Here is a 20930-nt window from a genome sequence, read left to right on the forward strand (position 1 = left end):
ATGGCTCTGGCAGTGCTCATCCTGTTCCTCCTTGCCCAGAAGGAGCAGATACCATTCCTGCTGATGGGTTAAGGACCTTTTAAAGTCCTGTCTAGTTCTCCTAGAGTAACTGCCTGTCACCTGGAATCTCCTCCATGCCCTTCAGACTGTGCTGGGAGACACAGCAAACCTTCTGGCAATGGCACGTATTGATGTGCTACTCTGGAGAAGTTGGACTAATTGTACAACCTCTGTAAGGTCCAGGTATTGCCTCATACTACCAGTAGTGACATGGACTGTAGCCAAATGCAAAACTAATGAAAAAACATTCTGAAAAGATGAGGAGGGAAAAATGTCAGTGGCCTCCATCTATTAAACCATTCCTGTTTTGGGGGTCATCTCATTATTGCCCTTCTAGTGCACCTGTTGTTCATTTTATTGACACCAAAGTAGCTGAAACTGATTAACAACCCTCTCTGCTACTTAACTGACCAGATCAGTATCCCAGAAGTTTCATTGACTTGATGCTATACTCTGATTAAAAAGTGTTCCTTTAATTTGTTTGAGCAGTATATTTATATAATATTCTCTCTTTATGTTTCCAAAACATATTATACCACTTTGGTGTTTGCACCTCCTTAAATGTGAACAATCTATAAAGTGTATATACAGTAGACCTGGAATCCTTAGAGTTGGCAATCTGTTTCATTAGTATTAAAAGTCTAAATTAGCATAAATAAGCTGCCCTAACTCGGGGTGTTCATAAGAAACATGATGATTTACTTTTTTGTGGCAGAAGTACATAATAGACAGGAACAGTTGCATCAGGTACTTGAAATTTTAAAATGTGTGCCTCAATTTAGATCAAGAGTTCCCAAACTTTTTTCAGCCGCAGACCCCTTTACCAAAACTTTTAAAACCGTCGACCCCCTAGTCATTTACTTTACTTATTCAAATTAATAAATTTGTACAGTACTCAAAATTAAAAATTTCACTAGATATCATACTTTTCATTTTAATCACTTGTAATTAATGATTGAAAAAGATAAAAGGACTACGGGATATGGCATTATCTTGTGCAACATTTAATATCAAAACCTGCACTAACGAAAATTAAAGCAAAAAAATACAAGCAGAGTTTTTTTTTTTTTACATTTTTGACATTTATGAAATAAATATGTAAATTCAAAATAAGTACAAATATTGAAATCACTTTATTAAACATAGAAATGAAGTAAATAAATCAACATATTCAGACAGAATCAAACATCAACAAAATTACAACAACGAAAGATTTTAATCAGAACTATAAAACTAAGAATACCAAATAAATTAGCTTGGAAAACTGAATTTAATGAGATGGGTGCACCTGGTAATCTGTCAACAATTTATCTATGTCCGGTTTTAAATTAGTGAGTTGCATTCTCAAATCTCCACATTCCGTGATATGCAATCGATGTCTGTTCTGAAGCAGGTTTGAAACTACACTGAAACCTCTCTCTACCAGATACGACGATGGAAATGCCAGCAATACTTTTGTACAGCAGTCCATAGGGCCGGGTACAGAAGTGGAATATCTTGTTGCAGCCAAAACTTTTGATAACCCTGTTTAAATTGTACCTTGAGATCCTCATTCGTGCTGATGGTTATCAGCTCATTTTGCAAAATTATATTTGGTTCTGCACTAGTAGTGTATAGGTTTATTATCCTGTCCGGTATTTTCAATGATAGAATATCTTCGAACCTAGTTTTGAAATCTAAGTGAAGAGCCTCCAAGTGGTTGACGTACAGCAAGATGTTTTCTTCTTGGATTGTGCCTATCTTAAATAAGTTGGGGAACTGTGAAAGCTGAGATCTTGCAATATTTTGCTTAAAAACATTAATCTGGCAACAAAAGCCGATATGACCGATTTTTGCTTTGATGAGATTCAAATTGTCTCCTTGCAGTTGTAAATTAAAATCATTAAATTTGCCAAAGAAGTCAGTTAAATAAGCAATATCTGTTTTACTCTTAAGTAAATTTTCTTTCAAACTGGAATCCTTGTCTTCCAAAAACTCAAACAGATTGAAAAAGTGCAAAAAATCTCGCCAAACATAAACCTTTTGAAAGCCAGCGGACTTCGGTATGGAGAACCAATTGATAGAAATCTTCATCGCTTTCCTTGCATAATCGTGCGAACAGTCTAGTGTTCAAAGCGTTACTTCGAATTTTGTTCACAGCTGTTATAACAAACTGAAGCGATTGATGCAATTTATCGCTAAGGTTCTTGGCTACTAAATGTTGCCTATGGATTACACAGTGAACTGTAAGCACTTCAGGTATGTCTAGTTTCAGGTAACTTATGAAACCGCGATAACGACCAACCATAGCTGGTGCTCCATCTGTCGCAACAGATATTATATTTGTCAATGGAATTACTTTTTCCCTGAAAAATATCTCCATTAAATTAAAAATCGATTCGCCTCTGGTGTCAATTTCTAAAGTTCTAGCAAAAAGCAGCTCTTCATGCACTTCCTGATCTTGAATAAAGCAAACGTATGCCAGCAACAAAGCTTCATTACTGGGTAATGTTGACCTATCCAATTGGAGGGAAAAAAACGTTTTTTTTGCAAATGATTACACAAACAGTTTTCCACGTCATGACTCATTTCGTCAATACATCTTTGAACTGTGTTATTGCTCAAAGGAATCCTTTTTATAACATCTTTTGCAGGTTTGTGAAGTACAGTGTTCAATACCACCGCGACGGCCGGTAGAATCAGTTTCTCCCCTATGGTGTGCGGCTCGCCAGACTTCGCAATGAGTAGGGATATGTTGTACGATGCCCTTAATCCATCATCATTTTGCTTCGATGATAAAACAATCAAATTATCTATCGTAGTTCTCTTCAGAATTTTATCTTTAAGTGAATGAAAGTATGACAAATCTTTTTCTTTTTTGTCAGGGTAAATTCTGTTCAAGTGATCTGCTAGTTTTGATGGTTTCATAGCGTCGTTGCTAAAGACTTTTTCGCATATGAGGCACATTGGTAAATGTTTGTTTGATAATGACGGGACAAATCCTAGCTGCAAATAGTCCAAGCTGTACTGTCTGCATTTCTTTTTTGGTTCAGTCATATTATTATCTGAAGAAATAAAAACGTTTATTCACAAACAATTTTGACAGCCCCTGTGATAAAAAAAAAACAATAAATTATGTACTTACTTGAAACAGAAGATTTTTGTTCAAACTCGAATAAATAAACTGTGTTCTCTGATTTTCTTTTTCGTAGTACTGCTCCTCAATAAATAATTATATTCAAAGTTCAAATCACAAATAAGTACAAGTCACATCAAACGAACCAATTTATAGTGTTTTATGAAAGTATGAAAGTACAAGACTGATAGATTCTGCTAATATCGAATATCGTCTCGTCCCACCCACTCTTTTAATGACGCATTTTACCTTTTCGTTCGCAAGTTTGGTATGTAATGTGTTTTTATCATAAAAGTGTTTTTTTTTAATTATTTTACTTCTTAATTAGGTACCTATTGGAATCATAGATATTTTGAAGTAACAAACAAATAGCAGTAGTAAGGGGGTCTATTTTTTCTGTCATCGACCCCCAAATGTTTTTATTGAAACTATCGACCCCTAGAAAGTTCAAATCGACCCCAGGGCATCGATATCAACCACTTTGGGAAGTCTTGGTTTAGATGATTAAATTCTGAATATTCTCAATTGTAATAGACATTGATCATTTTTCACTCTTTGGTGGAGGTACCTGAGGGCTAGATGGATCAAAAATCTCATCATATTTGTAATTACTGACCATAAAATAGTATAAATTGGTACCTGATATTCTTATGTTTGAAATTTGTCATTTTTAACCTTCTGGGAGTGTCTTTTAGAGAGCTAGGATTACCGGTAAAGAATCAAATGTCAAAATATGATCATATTCATGATTAGCAACCTTGAACTAGCATAAAATGACACTCTACATTACTGATCCCCATTTTTTTAGAAACTTTTGTGAAAAGGAGTAACTTTCAGCCCTCATCCCATTAGGGGCTCAATGTGGTATGCACAACTTCAAGTCCATCTGATACTTTTTGCTAAAAACATCTGTTGGTTTAATATTTATCATGAGGGTGTCATTTTCTGAGCAAAAAATGGTCCAGAAATGGCCTAAAAGTGAGGGTTTTTCAGGTCTAGTGGGAGAAAAATAGGGGGGAACTCCAAAAACCTCAATGTCTTGCACAACTAAACATTAAGACAAGGTGAGCTGTACATTATTTGTGGAAGTTTTCTCATACCATTGAGTCAGGAGGTAAGTAGTTCTTATGAACGCAATAACACTAATATTCTTTATTTAATTGGTTTGACTAATAATTACAAATTTATCAAGTAATAGATGACAAATATTTCAAAGCTGAAGACAAAAAATGTAATACTACAATTGGTGTCATAGCGGGGGCCTTGAGGGACCAGGCCCATCCTCCAGACACGTTTGTCCCCCTTGCATAGACTCCAAATGTTTATTTTCATTTAAATGGGTATTTTTTACACAATATAATTTGTGCATAATAAGATGTACCTGAATAAAAATTAACATTTGCTGAACAGTGTGAAATGTGTCAGTTTTCCTAGACTGCAATCTCAAAGATGTTGTTCACTTGACCATTGCAGAGGTTAAGTCCCCTGACTTGTTGAATTCAATTATTCTAATGGCATGTTCAGTCGTTTAGCAGCTGGCTCTGAACATTATCTGTGGGTATAAACTTTGCAGTACCACAAATCAGCCTTAGTGCAGGTTTATGTTATCTGTGGTGAATATTAATCCATAGGTGTATTAACTTCATTATTTTAGTTGACTTATTCATTGCATGCATTGGTAGACTGCGCCACAGGACAGTCATTCATTAGTTTGTATGCCCATGTTTTAATTTTGGATTTTTTCTTGTTATCTTAACATTGCACTTAACAGTATATCCAGATTTCCATATGCTTGAGCCACAGCAATTAGAGGTGGTTGATCAACAATAGGAATCCTGTGGTATTGTATTTTATACAAGTTCTTCTTCCTCTAGTCTGCTGTGTTTGCGCTCCCAGGTAATTTGAAAATACTGGACCTCCCTGAAAGCCAACAATGCTGCTAAACTTGTTCTAGTGTTGACCCTGTGTAGTACACTAAGTAGACTCTATGCTGGATGAAAAACTGGAACTCGGTCTAAATCAGTGCTGCTTTGGAGGTTGATTGGGTCAATAAAGCTGTAGAAATCCAGTAGGGAAGCAGAAGGATAGAAAGGCGACTGAATTCTGTTTACTGAACCTGCTTATTCCAAGGTAGATGCAGTCTGCTGGAAGCAAACATGTGTATTTTTTTTTCCCCAGAACTTCTCACAATTTTGGAATACTGCCCAAGGTTGTTTACTTCTTGCATCTTTGCTGCTGAGAGTCTTTGGCCACCACAACTTTTAAATGATAATGAATGGATGGATGAATGGCTTTTCATAGTAAGGTAACACAGGACATGGTATGGACAACAAAATGCAAGAGCATATCCCAGTTTAGTAATTATAAAATGAACATATAGCACATAACAAATGTGCCAAACAAATCTAGATAAAACCTAACTTTGTGGTGTTAAGTTGCATTACATTATATTAAAAGCATGGAAATCCAGGTGGTGATGCCAATTCCTGTACACAGTAACTGCCAAGATCACACTGCATATGTTGTGTGTGCCTTCCTTCCCACACTCTCAAACCATGTTGTTATGTTGACTGGTGACTACAGAACTTCTCAGTGTGAGTGATTGTGTTTATGAGAATACCAGTTTTGCTTCTCAGTTATACCCAGTGCGGTAAGAATAGGCTCTGACCCTGGATGACAAATCAGTGGAGAAAATAGATGGATAAATGTCTAAGTATATGGATGGATATCACATTTAGTAACTGTAAACATGCCCGTCTGCTGGTTTTAGTGTTTATCCACTTGGATACATAGTGGCAGAGGACCTAACACTGCTGCTTCAAAGGCCCAGCATCCTTGCTTTGCAAAAGTTACGTGAATAGAGTTTGATGAGCTCTGTTGGTAGAATTATTTGTTCTAGTCAAAAGTCAAGCAAAATGACTACATCAAAATGATTACATCTTGCCTGAAGAAGGGGCCTGAGTTGCCTCGAAAGCTTGCATATTGAAATCTTTTTAGGTAGCCAATAAAAGGTGTCATTTTGCTTGACTTTTCACTACATTCATAATGGCTAACACGGTACAACACCCTTGTTCTAGTCAAAAAGTTTCTTATGAACCCTGTGTCACTGGAAGCTTCTTACATTGTTTTCTTAACCACGTTGTATTTTTGGCCTGTAAGGGACATTGTTAAGCTAACTCTGAGCTCCTAAAATGCCAAGGAGTTTTAAGAAATATAATAAAAAATGCCACCATAAAAGGAAAAAAAAAAGATTGAAGTAACAAATAAAATAGACCAAACAAAAGATGAGCTGCCCTTCTAGACCTAACACTAGGTATCTCCCTATTATCCATCCATCCATCCATTTTCCAGCCCACTGAATCCGAACAGGGTCACGGGGGTCTGCTGGAGCCAATCCCAGCCAACACAGGGCACAAGGCAGGAAACAATCCCGGGCAGGGTGCCAACCCACCGCAGTCCCTATTATCTGTTAGGAAATTAATGTTCATTTTGTATACCTGTATACCAGACATTGCCATTTTATCCTTTCAGCTCATAGGTGGTGCCATGTTATTTTATTTTGACTTTGTAATTTGATTTTGCCTTTTGGCTTTTTGGTATCAGTCTTATTTTGGCCTACTGGATTCCCATTTTAGTTCATCCCCCAGATTCACTTGGCTCTTCTTATTGCCTTTTTAACTGTCCTTTTAAAGACATGCAATTTTTTCCCTTGGTCCTTTTAAGAGCATGCAGTTTTTCAGCTGTCCTTTTTTTCAATTCTTCATTTTAAGGAACATCAATTGTTTAACTGTCCTTTTAAGGACAAACTTGCCAATTTTTTCTCTAGCATAACAAGCACCTTATGCATTTTCCTACCTTTACCTACAGCTCAAACCTCCTCTATTTAACTTCCAGTTGAGCTCTTGCCTATATTATTCCTCCCAACTCCAACCTCAAAATTCCCATGATCTGAAATAACTTTTAAGCACTGGACAGTGACTATTTTTGGGTATATTCTAGAAATAACTTCAGGTATCGGGACAATACTCTGGGATCCTTTAGGCCAGGGGTCGGGGAACTTTTTTACCCATTACTCCAAAATTTGTTTATTTAAGTCACCGTTACCCCCATGATTTGAAAGGAAAAAAAATTGTTGTTTTTAAATTCAAATTATTTATTGAATCTGTTTTCAAATATAATATAAAAATAAATAATGGTTTAGAAGACAGGTGTGGGTGTAAATTATTCAAGTGTTTCTTCAATTGACTCTTTTTGAAAGACTCCATAGTCAGTACTTTTAAACAGACAACACACTGCAGTTTTATTATTCCTTTGTCTTCTATTTGTGTAAACCAATAATTGAGGAACTCTTCTTAGTATACTCTTTTTCTAGTTGATGTCATCTGAAGGGTAAAAAACGAATGAATCTATTAATAGGAAATCTTATTTAACACAATGGTGGCCGCACGTTTTTGATCAAAATTGTGCAATGTTGCGAAATCCAAAAATTGTCGTAACTTTGTTAATAGTTAATTATTTTTTACAAAACTTTCAGAAATTATTTACTATAAATATATTTAAATGTCGGTGAAAAAAAAACAACTTTTATTTTATTAGTTTAATTTAGAAACATGTTCAAATAATTACATAGGAACTGACATAATATTTAAATTAATTTAATCATTCGACTTATGAGTTTGGGAAACAAATTATGTGAATAAATGTTTGAATGGGTTCGTTAGAAAGAGAAAAAAAATTGACACATCTAACAAGATCGAAGTAAATGATTTTACATTGTTTATTTTTCTGTGAATAGATGAGCGGTGAAGAGATCTTTATGAAAAAATGCTTGCACGTTGACCATATGTATCACACTGCATCGTATTTCCAACTTTGGTGTTCGAAATACACTCAGACCTGTTTTTATGCGGTAATTGGGACTGCATAAAAAACACACAAAAATTTTTTTTCGAAACTTCATAAATAGTTATAAAAAATATTGTTCGCGATAAATTAAGAAAAAACTTTTACTCCCGCTTACCAAATACAGTCTTATCAGTCGTTTTCAAAATTCAATGTAGATCGATGCAAAAAAAAAAAATAGATTACAATATAAATAAATTATTTTTCTAATAGTCTTAATTGAATTTCCAAAAAAAAAAGGAAATATGCATAAGGATCGAGGTGTGCTATGGAGCAAAAATGATTGACGAAAATGTGGTTAATACGTCGTATCACCGGACACCAACGGTCGGCGCAATCATGATACCACATACGTATCACCGGCCACCAAAGTGATAATACAACACTGTCTTACCTTGATCATCGAAGTTTTTCAGCAAAATATTGTAGCGAATCTATTTGAGGCTACGGCGGCAAGGTCTCAACGTGCAAAGGGGCGTGATGTATGCGCTTGAGTCATCTCTTCCTGGTGTTGTCGGCAGCGGTAGTGGCGCGATATAGGCACTTTCAATTATTGTAGTCGCTGGCGGTGGTGGACTCGATGCGTCTCATTCGGCTGCTCCGTGGCTAAACAATCTTCGGTATCTGGTAGAATTAATCTTTGGCCATTCGCCGCCACCTTTTAATGGATGCGTGCCACTCACCCGTACAGTGTTACCGCTTTTGTGTTCGACGCGCGATGAAGTTATAAATATTGGTTGCAATCGGACCGGGAGCTCACTCTATGAGATACGTTTGTTTAGATATGCCACTTTCTAGCGCGTTAACAGATCAGAAAGAAAAATGTAAGTCGCGACAAGAAACAAGCTTTTTATTTATTTATGTACCTATGTCTTTACTGAGTCCTTATTACCCCCGAAAATATCACTTTTACCCCAATTGGGGTAATTTACTCCTGTTCCCCAACCACTGCTTTAGGCCATCTTACCAGAGCTCCCTTTATTGTCTCCATGTGTGCCTGCTGTCCAGAGTGTCGAGTCACAGTCCTACAGGTAAGCAACACCAGATCACCTGTCCATTATAAAGGGTTGTAGTTAGCCCAATATAACATAATGAGTATCTCTGTCACTACCTATAGGCCTCAGTGGAGTAGCGAGCCTTTCGAGGTCACAAAAGTTACCACTGCCAGCATTTATACAACTAGGGCTCCTAATCATCTAATTTTTGTACTACATCACATAAAACTGCTTACACCTCTGGTTCCAACTAGACCTGACATCATAGCCTCTCCCGAATATCTTTACATGACATTCAGCTAATTACATTTTCATAAAGCTTTTAGTATGTCTGATATGGATCAAACCGGGCAACTTGGCACATTGCCATGGGTGATAACAATATAGACATTTCTGGACATTTACCCTTGTTTTTACTCACAAGAGCAATCTTTGGTCTGAGATAAAGGTTACTCAGTCATATTGATGTAATTATGACACAGCAAATGAGCGTTATAAATTGGAAAACCTGATATGTGCACAAAGTGCCTCCAGCCCCATACAATTCTAGGCCACTATGTTCTCAAGTTTTGTTTCATTTAAAAAGACTGCAGCTTGTGTTGTATAAAGAAGGTATTTAATTCAAAAAGTCTGAGCTGTACAGAAAATGATGTAAGGTGAAAGAATGAGACCTAAGATAAAACAGGCATATAACCTTTGAACCGGACTGTGACTGTTCTCTCAAGATTCTGCACAGTAAGTCTGTGCTGTAGCTACTTGCAGTCTTCTGTGTTCATTTCAACGGTACTGTTAGGGGAGACAGACTTCCAGTCTGTTAATTGTGTTTCTGAAATGTGATTTTTACTGGTTAGGAAACACTAGCATATTGCTTGAGGTAAAATAAACGTGATATTGTAAACTCATTCTTTTTCTGTCTTTGAAAGCTGTGTCGGATATTTCTAAGATTGCATTCTGCAGACACAATTGGGTCAAGGAAACATGTGAGCTCATCACAGAAGCCCTGGAGCAGTTTGAAGACACATTTTTATCTGTGTGTAACTCCTGCAGCTGTAGTCATCAATGCAGTATAGTATGGAGAAAAGGAATTCAGAAATCAAACACATTGCGGTATGAGGTACCTTTATAATTTTGTAAAGTTGTGGTTTAAACAAATTTAAGAACATAAGGCTGCAAATAACAAATGGAAGATACAGTATGTAGAATTTGCACCAGAATGTCATTTTAAACAGAGTGGCTAACTCATTTTCTTACTTGACTAATGATCACATTAATTCTTTGTAATATCCTTCCCAGACTTCCTGAGTTGTTGTTCACTAATGCTATTCTGAGGATTACTTACACTTTGACTTGTAGTTATTTAATAAATCTCCATTAGTATCAAATTGTCAGTCGTGTTTATCTTTGACACATTCTTGAGTCAGCTTAAAATGTTTAAGGACAGTATACGGTCTCTTCTTTAGCTTCCTCTGCACCTCTGACCAGCACATTCCACACAGAACCTGGCCCGGGGTATCATTTTTAAAACTTTGTGTGGATTCAAGTGTGAAGATAAGTCTACACCAGAAAACAGGAAAATGTGTATGCCAAAAAAATCTGATTTATAAAACCTGGTGCACACACATTTCCATGCAATTTACCTTTATAAATTGCAATCACCTTGTAAATGTGCATATGTCAATGTGAGCTGAACCCTGCCCGATTGCCACCCTGAAACATCCACATATGGACTATGCTTATCAACCTCATATATGCAGCCATGATGCTACAGATCTTTATTGGCTGGTAGAGCAGCCGCTCACTTGACACATCCAGACACCGCCTCCTGCCTCTCCTCTGCACTCTAAGGTGTAAGGTGCTGGTGTCTGAGCAGAAAGCTATAATCACCTGGCACATGTAATGACATGATTGCTGTTGCAGTGAGCAAGTTCTCTCTGGTAGGGGCCTGTTGCCAAAAAGCCAACCATTGTTAAAACCTGGATATGAACAGGTAGAAACTGATTTCAGGCAATCTTTATAATGCTGGGTTTAACTCAGCACAGAATTCCAAGAGAATTTCCTTTGGGAGTCTAAATCGGCTCATGAGTCAGTCATCATCATGGACAATAAAATCCTGCCGCCAGTGGCGTAGCTCGAGTTCGCGCCACTCAGGGCGGGGCGGGGCTTCAATTTGCCGCCCTCCAAAGTATCTGAATATGTTAACCTATTTAAATGGAAAATTAAAATGACGTATAGAGAAAAATTAAGATACATTTTGCATAGATTTATTTATATATAGAGAAACAGCAATATTTTTTTCACATATAATTATTTATAAGCATCATCTAGACAAGAATATAGTATAGACGCACTGATAAGCCGTGTTCTGATTATTAGTTTAATATAATTACGCTGCGAAAACCAGAACCGGTGTGGACTACAAATGATAGGTGGGGATGAGCAAGAACGCATTCGGATTGTTAACGAAACGAAATTATACTTTGTGAATTAGTTATTTATCTTCCTAGAAATTATTATCGGTGAAATGAATTTTTGAATTTCCCCTTGGGATTAATAAAGTATCTATCTATCTATCTATCTATCTATCTATCTATCTATCTATCTATCTATCTATCTATCTATCTATCTATCTATCTATCTATCTATCTATCTATCTATCTATCTATCTATCTATCTATCTATCTATCTATCTATCTATCTATCTATCTATCTATCTATCTATCTAATGTTTCTGTTTATTTTTGTTATTGCCTCATAAATTTCAACTGCCGTGTCTGATGCCGTCACAGAAGGATCGTCTGAAAATGACTTTTGAAGCATTTGTGGATGAAAATCAGAGAATTCATGAGTGATATTTTTCTGAACCCTGCTGCTTACACATGAAGTGTTCTGAGCCTTTTGGCCAATAATGCCACTCCCAAAAATGTGCCACCCGGGGCGAACCGCCCCCTCCGCCCGCCCCTAGCTACGCCACTGCCTGCTGGTCCCTAAAACTTTGTTCCTTTCATGTATGACCATTTATGTATTCAGATAGATAGATAGATAGATACATACTTTATTAATCCCAAGGGGAAATTCACATACTCCAGCAGCAGCATACTGATACAAAAACAATATTAAATTAAAGAATAATAAAAATGCAGGTAAAAAAGTCAATAACTTTGAATAATGTTAACGTTTATTTTTCAAGCAGTTGCAAACAAGCCGTGTTTGTCAAACCATAAATATCTTGTAGGGCATGAGATTTAGAGCTTTCTGTATGCAGGGAGATAATCATGTCTGTGTTTTTACTGCTCTTTGGTTTCTGATCACGAATAATGACAACAGGTAGACTGTAAAAACTGATGAAAAAACAAAAAATGTTTATCAGTGCAAATACTATACATCACATTGGCCCACTTAAATTGGAACTAAAATAAAGTCTGCATACCATATTTGTCACCTTTTGAGTTTTAATAAGTTTGTCACATCAATGCACCTGATATGTATTATTATACGTGCGAGTCGTCATTAAGCTGGTTTGGCTGCATTTCCCTACTCAATCAAGGGTGTCTCCATTTTCCACTTTCTGCAAAACGTTGCACACGGATGGGTCAGAGTTGCCGTAAATATACGCAAGTTTTCCTGTCAAGTTTTCTTTTATAAATCCTAATTTCTGTGTGGAAAGCTGTGTATGCACATTTCAAGCCTCTTTTTGTGCTTACACAAGTTTTCTAAATCTGACCCCAGGCCAGGATTAAAGCATAGTCTTCTAAAGCTATAAGACAGCAGTTCAAAGCATTTTGAAAGATGAAGAATAATCAAACATGCTGCAAAGCTGTCTTTTTTCTTCGATATCTGAAAAATACATAATTTTCAAGTCATGAATCCTTTCATGTGGTTTTAGGGGGTACTGGACAGTGCCAACAGTAAGAGGACATTCAGTTAATATAATATTCTGGTGCCAGGGTATAAAAGATCAACTTCTTATTTATTAGGACTGTTTAAATGTGTTTAAAGACAATTTCAGATCTTTAGCCACTGACTCACTTACATTCTGTGAGCTGTAAGTAGTTCTGTGTAATGCTGGTATTGAATAATTGGACATGGACTAATGCCATTAAGATCAGTGCAGATTATGGAAAAGACAGGATTACTTACAGTTTCCGAGTTTCAGAACTGTGTGCCTGCCTAAACAGTTAAACTCTTTAGTCAGTGAGCCAGCTACTAAATCATTCCCTTACCTCCATGTTACAAAATATCAATTTATCGTTTATCTGTCATGTGCGTGCCAATCGCTCCATGACCCTGACTCAGACACTGAAAAAGATGATGCACAGGTCATCAAAGAGCGTCATCTTTATAAACAGTATGAGCAAATTATTTCTGTGCAGAAGATTTGTAAACATTTCTGCAAATATTAAACTTATAGCATGCAGAGAACTTGATATTTAACAATAAAGAAATTCATAGTATTTAATATTTCACAAAAAAAAACTATTCATATTTAACAATAAAAATATCCACCTTTTTGCAGATCTACTTTTTCTTTGGCCAGGTGGTAACGGAAGCCTAGCAAAACTTTTAGCTAAATTAAAATTTTGCCTTTGCTTGCCGGCAGCCTGCCAGGAATAAAGTAATGAAAAATGCACATCCTTTATAATTCCATTCTCCCATGGATGCACAGCAATTTGTCCTGAACATTGTGTTGCAAAATTTACACTTGGTTTGCATTTGATCTGTCAGGGTGTTTTTTTTAATGCTATTTATGTAACTATTTGGTAAGTATCCTTCCCAAGATGATAATGTTTATTTGCATTAAAACATGTCCTGCTATGTGCTTAATGTTGCAGTGATAGGCTAAAAGTCACCCACAACCTTAACATTAGATTAAGCAGGTTTGAAAATGGATGGGCATTAAAACATTAAATTAATATCTCACTTCAGAATATCCATGTATTATAATTAATAGCATAATTAAACCTCCTTCGTCCAGTTCATGCTTGCCTTGGCAGTGAAGGTTTCCCAACAGCATTGGTCTTAAGACAGGAACCAAAGCCAAATGGTCACCACACTCACTCAAACCAGTTCTGTTTAGGATCATGCCTTTGAGATGCTGGAGAAAAACTGGATTACTTGGAATGCAGACCCTTCACACAGCCTGGGATTTGAACCCACAGCTGTCTAGCTTGCTTTGAGCAAGCAGTGCTAGTTGTATTGCTATGCTTTGTTAGGTTACACATACGATATTGAATAAATCTAGTAAATGTATTTACCTTTTTTGACACAAGAATAAAATGTTGTATTTTATCACACTTTTTTCCACACATTCACAATATAATACCACAGTCTCAGAGCGTACTGCCTGGTTTCATTCATGTTGAACTGAACATACCGTGGCAGTGCATGGGAACCACATCAAAAGATGAATAGACATTTGTGATGAAGGCTGCGCGGCAAGATGTTGACTCCATTAAATTCCTGGGTTATCCTCTTTCAGATTTTTGCACTTACTGGATTCTCATGATACTCCGAGTTCTGCCCTGAAGGTTTATCCTTGCAAAAAGCACTCTCAATGTAAAGGCAAACAAAAACCAGCAGGCATAAATTGTAAGACCAGTCTCCTTATTCCCTGGCTACAACTGAATAATAATAATAATAATTAATAATAGCTATATATTTATTTATATGCAGTAGATATAGAATGCTGTTCTTTCATCTGATTTGCAGGCTTATAGTTTAAGTCATGACAAAGAAGTACATTAACAAATACCTTAATACATTTATATGCTTGTCAAGCCCCCAGCACACACAGAGCGTGCTGATTGTAGTGTGATATAGTGCAGAGGTGTCCACTCTTTCCAAAGAATTACCCAAGCAGATGACATGTATCTGAAGTGGTGGATGTGTTATTTTGGAAAAGCTATAGCTTCTAGAATTTATTGGTGACTACTGACTGACTATTGTGAGCTGTGCTTGTTGCCAGCAGCAGTGGCAAAATTTGTATAATGCCATTCACTTATACATAGCTCACACTACCTGAATATAGTGAAGCATGATGAAAGATGCCGGGTGAATAACACACGCACACACCAAGCAGTAGTAAGTTACCATGTAGAAAGCGTAAGTAGCATCTGATTGATACAGAATTACAGTACATACATACTTACCAACCCAGTAAAACTCTCTCACATAAGGAATTGATTTTTCTTTTTACTTATTTTTGTCAAACTTAAAGGTACCAGACATATACACTTTCATAGTCTATTACTTTACGCAACAATTTTACAAATACTTTCAAAGTGGTTCTCAAAAAAACTAAAGCATAGACACATGGAACAATCTACTAAGTAGTGTTGTAGACAGTAGGACTTTAGGGACTTTTAAAACTAGACCTGATGTTTTTTTATACAAGAATTAAGTGGGTATGACTGGCGAGCTTTGTTGGATTAAATGGCCTGTTCTCATCTAGATTATTCTAATGTTCTAATGTGCTGTTGCAATAATTCCAACTGATCTATTAGGTCTGTCTTGGTTTACCCATTGATTTTTGTGAACGTGATTTCTTCCACTAAATAGTCCTTAGTGAACCTGTCCCAGAAACTCAGAGCACAAGAAGCAGCCTGGATGTGGGACTGTCCATTACAGTGGACCCACAGTCCCACCAGGCCTATTTAAAGCTTCTGCAAAAGGGGTACCATTCAGTAGAACTCCAAAGAAGACAGTGGAGGGCAAAGGAAGTTCCAGGAAGACCTGAATCCAGAGTAAAGCCAAAAGGGGCAGGTGAATGTTTGCTTCTTTCATAGATTTGAGTATATTTATAAATTATATTAGCCTGCATCTGAAAACAAGCGGGTGGCACGGTGGTGTTTGCATGTTCTCTCCGTGTCTGCGTGGCTTTCTTCCGGGTGCTCCGGGTTCCTCCCACAGTCCAAAGACATGCAGGTTAGGTGCATTGGCGATCCTAAATTGTCCCTAGTGTGTGCCCTGCGGTGGGCTGGCAACCTGCCCGAGGTTTGTTTCCTGCCTTGCGCCCTGTGTTGGCTGGGATTAGCTCCAGCAGACCCCTGTGACCCTGTTGTTAGGATATAGCGGGTTGGATAATGAATGGATGGATGAAAACAAGCTGAGAAGACTTGCATTCTAGTCGTACAATCTTGTTGTAGGAAATCTACGGTGGTGTGTGTGGTTGTTTTAAAGCAGTGTCTCTGCGCATATAAAATTGAAATACAGTATATTATGATGAACAAAGATGCTAATCTGCAAGTAGACAAAAAGTGTTTTTGCAGTAAATTGTATTATGCAGAGCTATTCAAGTAGCTTCGATGTGTAAATCTCGAAGGGTCTGCATACAGTGGTCCTGTTAAAGATTCAATATGGGGTGCTTCACGTGATTTGTGTTTAAGGCAGCAACTAACAGTAATGTAAATCAAAGTGTCACCTACACAGATGCTATATTTTCAGCACTGCATTTCCATTATAGCTACAACACTTTGTGCAAACTGCTGTTCAGTTCATCTTTGATTACTGATACAGTATTTGTTGTTGAAGGTTGCTAAAGTTTAGTCTCCTGGAGAGACCCCTAGCCAACCCCAACTTGCATATGGAAACCCAAGACGTAAAGTGATTTTATATCTACTGATTTTACAAAAATAATCTGCTTGACTGAAACTTACATAACTTTGTAAGTAGTGGTAAGTTAATAAAATACAACAAAACAGCTATTGACAAAATACAGCAAGTATATGTAGCGAGGGTAACTAGAAATGTAAAATTCTTCAGCTTTGTAGTTGTCATGCAGCAGGTGATGTGCACTTTTTTAGAAAATCTGCCCTTTCTAGTGCTAGGCATTATTGCTGCGGTCTTATAGTTCCTAAAGAATGGCTTTACATTATAGCCCAAGCATTTTCTTGTCGGAGTTTGCACATTTTTTTCTCTGCCTGTGTGGGCTTTCCAATCATATACCAAAGATGAACACGTTATCTTAAGTGCAAACTGTAAATATGTGTGTTGTGAGCATGTGTGCAAGTGGGCCTGAGCCTGGTGATGTTTTTCTGGTTTCTGCCATGTACCCAATGCTGACAGGACCTTGAGCTGTATTCGCTAGGTTTGAAAATGGGCTAATGGGTTTGACTTGATGTTTAAAAGTGTGGTTTTGTTTAGAGAAATGTAAAGGGTTGCATGGACAGTAAAGACAGAAAGGGGACAGCGTAAAGGGTGGGCATCATAGAGGTGCCAGCCAGAGTGAGGTCTTTAAGGAACATAGAGCTTAGCCATGAGACAGCAAAGATTATGCTGTAGTGCATTGAATTATGCAGGAAAGCAAAATGTAGCTAAAAGCAAGAGATGCTAGGGCAGGTAGGGTGTGGCAGATCCTAGATTTTCAGGGAGGTGGTACACTGACCAAAGCAGCGGATTTAAAATAGTAACATTCTCACTATGTGTAGCTATTCACTGTTGGTTTTAACTGTATTAGCTTCTTTTTTCCAATTTGTTCTCCTTGTCCCACATTTGAAGGTGTACAGATTTATCACAGTGAGTGCTTATCTTTCTGCCGGATAAGCGTTCTGTCTTTTGTCTTAGCATCCCTCATTCATCTTTATGCAGATTGTCCTGTTTTCATTTCCTCAGCATTTCCTTCTATTATCTCTTCAGATTTGACTAAAACAAGTGCATGGATTACACCACCCAAGATTTTGTTGTAAAACATCTGACATTTTTTGCTCCATAGCGTTTTGAAAGAGACATGTTACTACAGCATTTTAACATCTGCCATTCACTATAAGAATCAAAAAAAATATGCCAGAAAGCTATCAGTAACAGATCAGGGAAGCAGTCAGAAGCCTATTTTGATTAAATGCAATGGGAGGGGTATGCTTAGAGCACCGAAGGAGGATGGGGTGTCGGAAACAAAATTAAACATGAATTGAATTTGTCTGACTTGCGCTGGCTGTCATTCACAACATGCAGAGTAGGCTGTCTAGTTGTAATGATCTCTGCGGCAGCCTCTCAGTGGAGGAGTTTCATGGGGGAGGGGGTGTGTTAAATAACAAAAAACAACAATTTCATCAGCTGTTGTGCACATCCTTCAGTGCTCTGCTGCCAGCTAATAGCTCAGAAATCCAAAGACTGCTGCATGAGGAAGTGCCTACAAGAAATGGAGGATAATTACTAACAGAAACATTTAACTATTGACAGGGGCATATCTTTTTAGGATTGTCGTGAAGAGCTTTTTTGATATTTCAATATGCAGCTTTAAACACATTTGTCACACCGAAAATGTATGTAAGAATCAATCAAAGCCAATCAAACCTGCTGACTGCATTAGGTGTGACTCGATATTATACAAGTTAGTGCTCATCTCATTAGAGATTGAGGGTTCTTAGTAACATGCCAAAGATGTCATTGGTTTCCTCTTATTAATAAAAGGATACAATTTTAATGTCAGCGTGGTGGAATTTTAATGTCTGAATGCTTCACTTTACTTAATTTCTGAAGATTAAGTACCTAGTCTTCACTATTTGGGACTCTTCAAAGAAGAGCCTTCCAGAAACTTCCTTGTGTTCTTATCAAAACCCTGCTGTTATTTGAGTCGTCTGGGGTTATGAGAGGCCAGACAGGCCACAAATCACGTATTTTTGTATGATATATTGGTTTACATGTTGACACTATTGGTTTATGAGTAATGTACTATTTGTTTGCATGCTTACTTTATTGGTTTGTGTAAGGACAATACTGGTTTCATTCACATGAACTGTATTGGTTCGTGCATGTGTGTTAATGATTTGTGTGTGAACTATATTGGTTTGTCTGGCTTGCATATGGACTGTTATTAATTTGCACCTGTATCGTAGGTTCATCTGCATTTATTATTAGTTTGTGCTTCTAATACGCTAATGATTAATAAATGCATTATAATGGTTGTGTCTGTATATGATTGGTTGGCTTACATACAGAGGATTCTGACTATGGCTGGCTGTTCTGACTTCTTTTCTACAATCTGGCTGTGGTTCTACCATTAACTGATGCACAGAAATTGTTGTTTTTAACTTATGTTGATTATTTTCTACATTTTTGATGTATCTGAACAATTCAGTATCCTCATATGTGTCAGTTCTGTATTTTTTGAGTGGTATGATCTACTATTGTATTTTGCCTTGTGGTTTCTACTATTGTATTGTATTTCTAAGATAGCAATGATAGATTGGTAATCTGTAAAGAGAGTTACTCGCGTTCTGTTTTGTGTATTGTATCCCCCCCCCCCCTTTTTTTTGGACAGTTTTTTCTTCTTCTTATGGAGTCAAGGCTAGGCAGCTGTCAAGAAACAGAGCCTGCTAAAGCCCACTGAGACATTCATTGTGTGATTTTGGGTAGTACAACAAATTGTTGTTGTTTTGTGTATGAGCTATACCTGTTTCATGCATGTCTTGTACTTGTTTCACGTGGGTAATATATTATATTGGTTTTGCGTATGAACCCTATTGTTTTTATGTATGCAATCGATTGATGTTATGTGAATCTTGTACTGGTTTTGCATGAGTACCATATTGGTTTATGTGCACTGCATATTGGTTTTGTTTAGTTTTCTGTATGCCTTTTGTGTAAAATATATTGGTTTTGTATGCAAACTATATTGGTTATGCACATGATCTTGAGTGATGATGGGTTGGTCAAAAAAAAAAGTAAAGGTAGGGCTGGAACAGATATTTTTGAGTATCAGAGGGAATGGGTAAGAGCTGAAATGCTGAACATTTTCTTTTCTGCTGCAATAAATACTGTGTGTAAAATTGCTGGTCATAATTATTGCTGATTAAGGTTATTTAGTCTTAAGCTTAAAATGAATCCTACAAAGTTTAATATGTACGACATTAATATTTTCCGTTGTTTAGAGGTTTTTGGAGGACCAAAGAAAAAATGTGCATGTTTACTTTCACATGTTTATTGCAGCAAAAAAAAGTTAATCTTTTTTCATATATGTTATGCTTTCTCCTGTTTGTTTATTAAACTATGATGTCTTGTTTACTTCACATTCCTTTACACAACTTTATTTCAATCATACCAAAAAACCAAAAACGACACCATATAATAAAAGTATTGTCAATCATTTTTCTGTTGACTGACTTATGGCTTACGTTTGCTCAATTTGACATTGCTGGATGAAAATGGCAGCTGGCTTCTTTTTTTGTCACCAAGAATGAAAAAAGACTGGTGCATGTCTGATTTTTCTTTTTGTCATATTAATAAGTAAAAAAAAATCTTTACTTTTAAGAGTGTTCTTGTTGTCATTCATTTTATCAGCCAAACCCATTTCTCACTAATCTACTGAAGGTGTAGCTTTCTGTTTAATAGCAGCTTTTCCTTCTACTTTAATGCTCATTGCAAAGAAAATGAAATACAGGCCACAAGCAGTGATTCAAGTTATCTCTATTACATTTATATGACTACTGTAAAAAAACAGAAATATTTTAAAGACTCCTTTGTCTTATTGGTTCACTACCTTCTCTCCCACACCATGTAAAAAGGCTCATTCAGTCTTATCTCACAGCTGCTCAAATGCACCTCTTTTTCTTCTTTCATAATGAGTATCTTCTCTTAATAAAAAACTGGGTATTATACTACTACAAGCAAACTGCAACCAGTCAGATGCTTAAATCTTGTCTTACATGTCCATAAGTAAACATTGCTTGCATCAATTACATCATCGATGAAGCGTACACTAGGAGATACATGCATAAGAAGATGAAAAAAGCAGGCACCATTGATTTAAATGGATCAGAGCAAACTAAATAGATACCTGGAAGGATGGATAAATACACTAATCTTCTGAAACATATGGCAAATAGCCAAGAGAAAAAAATCATTTGTTAAGTACAAAGAAAAAT

General features: G+C 36.7%; 1 protein-coding gene and 1 long non-coding RNA gene across 2 annotated transcripts in view; both read left to right on the plus strand.

Moving 5' to 3' along the window:
• xkr7b (XK, Kell blood group complex subunit-related family, member 7b) overlaps positions 1-20930 on the plus strand; it is a 640468-nt gene that overhangs the window by 38237 nt on the left and 581301 nt on the right. The window lies entirely within an intron of this gene.
• Positions 882-3172, plus strand: LOC127529419 (uncharacterized). The gene is made up of 2 exons (XR_007936104.1): positions 882-1173; positions 3046-3172. It is a non-coding gene; the product is annotated as an uncharacterized LOC127529419 (long non-coding RNA).

This window comes from Erpetoichthys calabaricus, chromosome 10 (assembly GCF_900747795.2).
Source record: "Erpetoichthys calabaricus chromosome 10, fErpCal1.3, whole genome shotgun sequence".
NCBI lineage: Eukaryota > Metazoa > Chordata > Cladistia > Polypteriformes > Polypteridae > Erpetoichthys > Erpetoichthys calabaricus.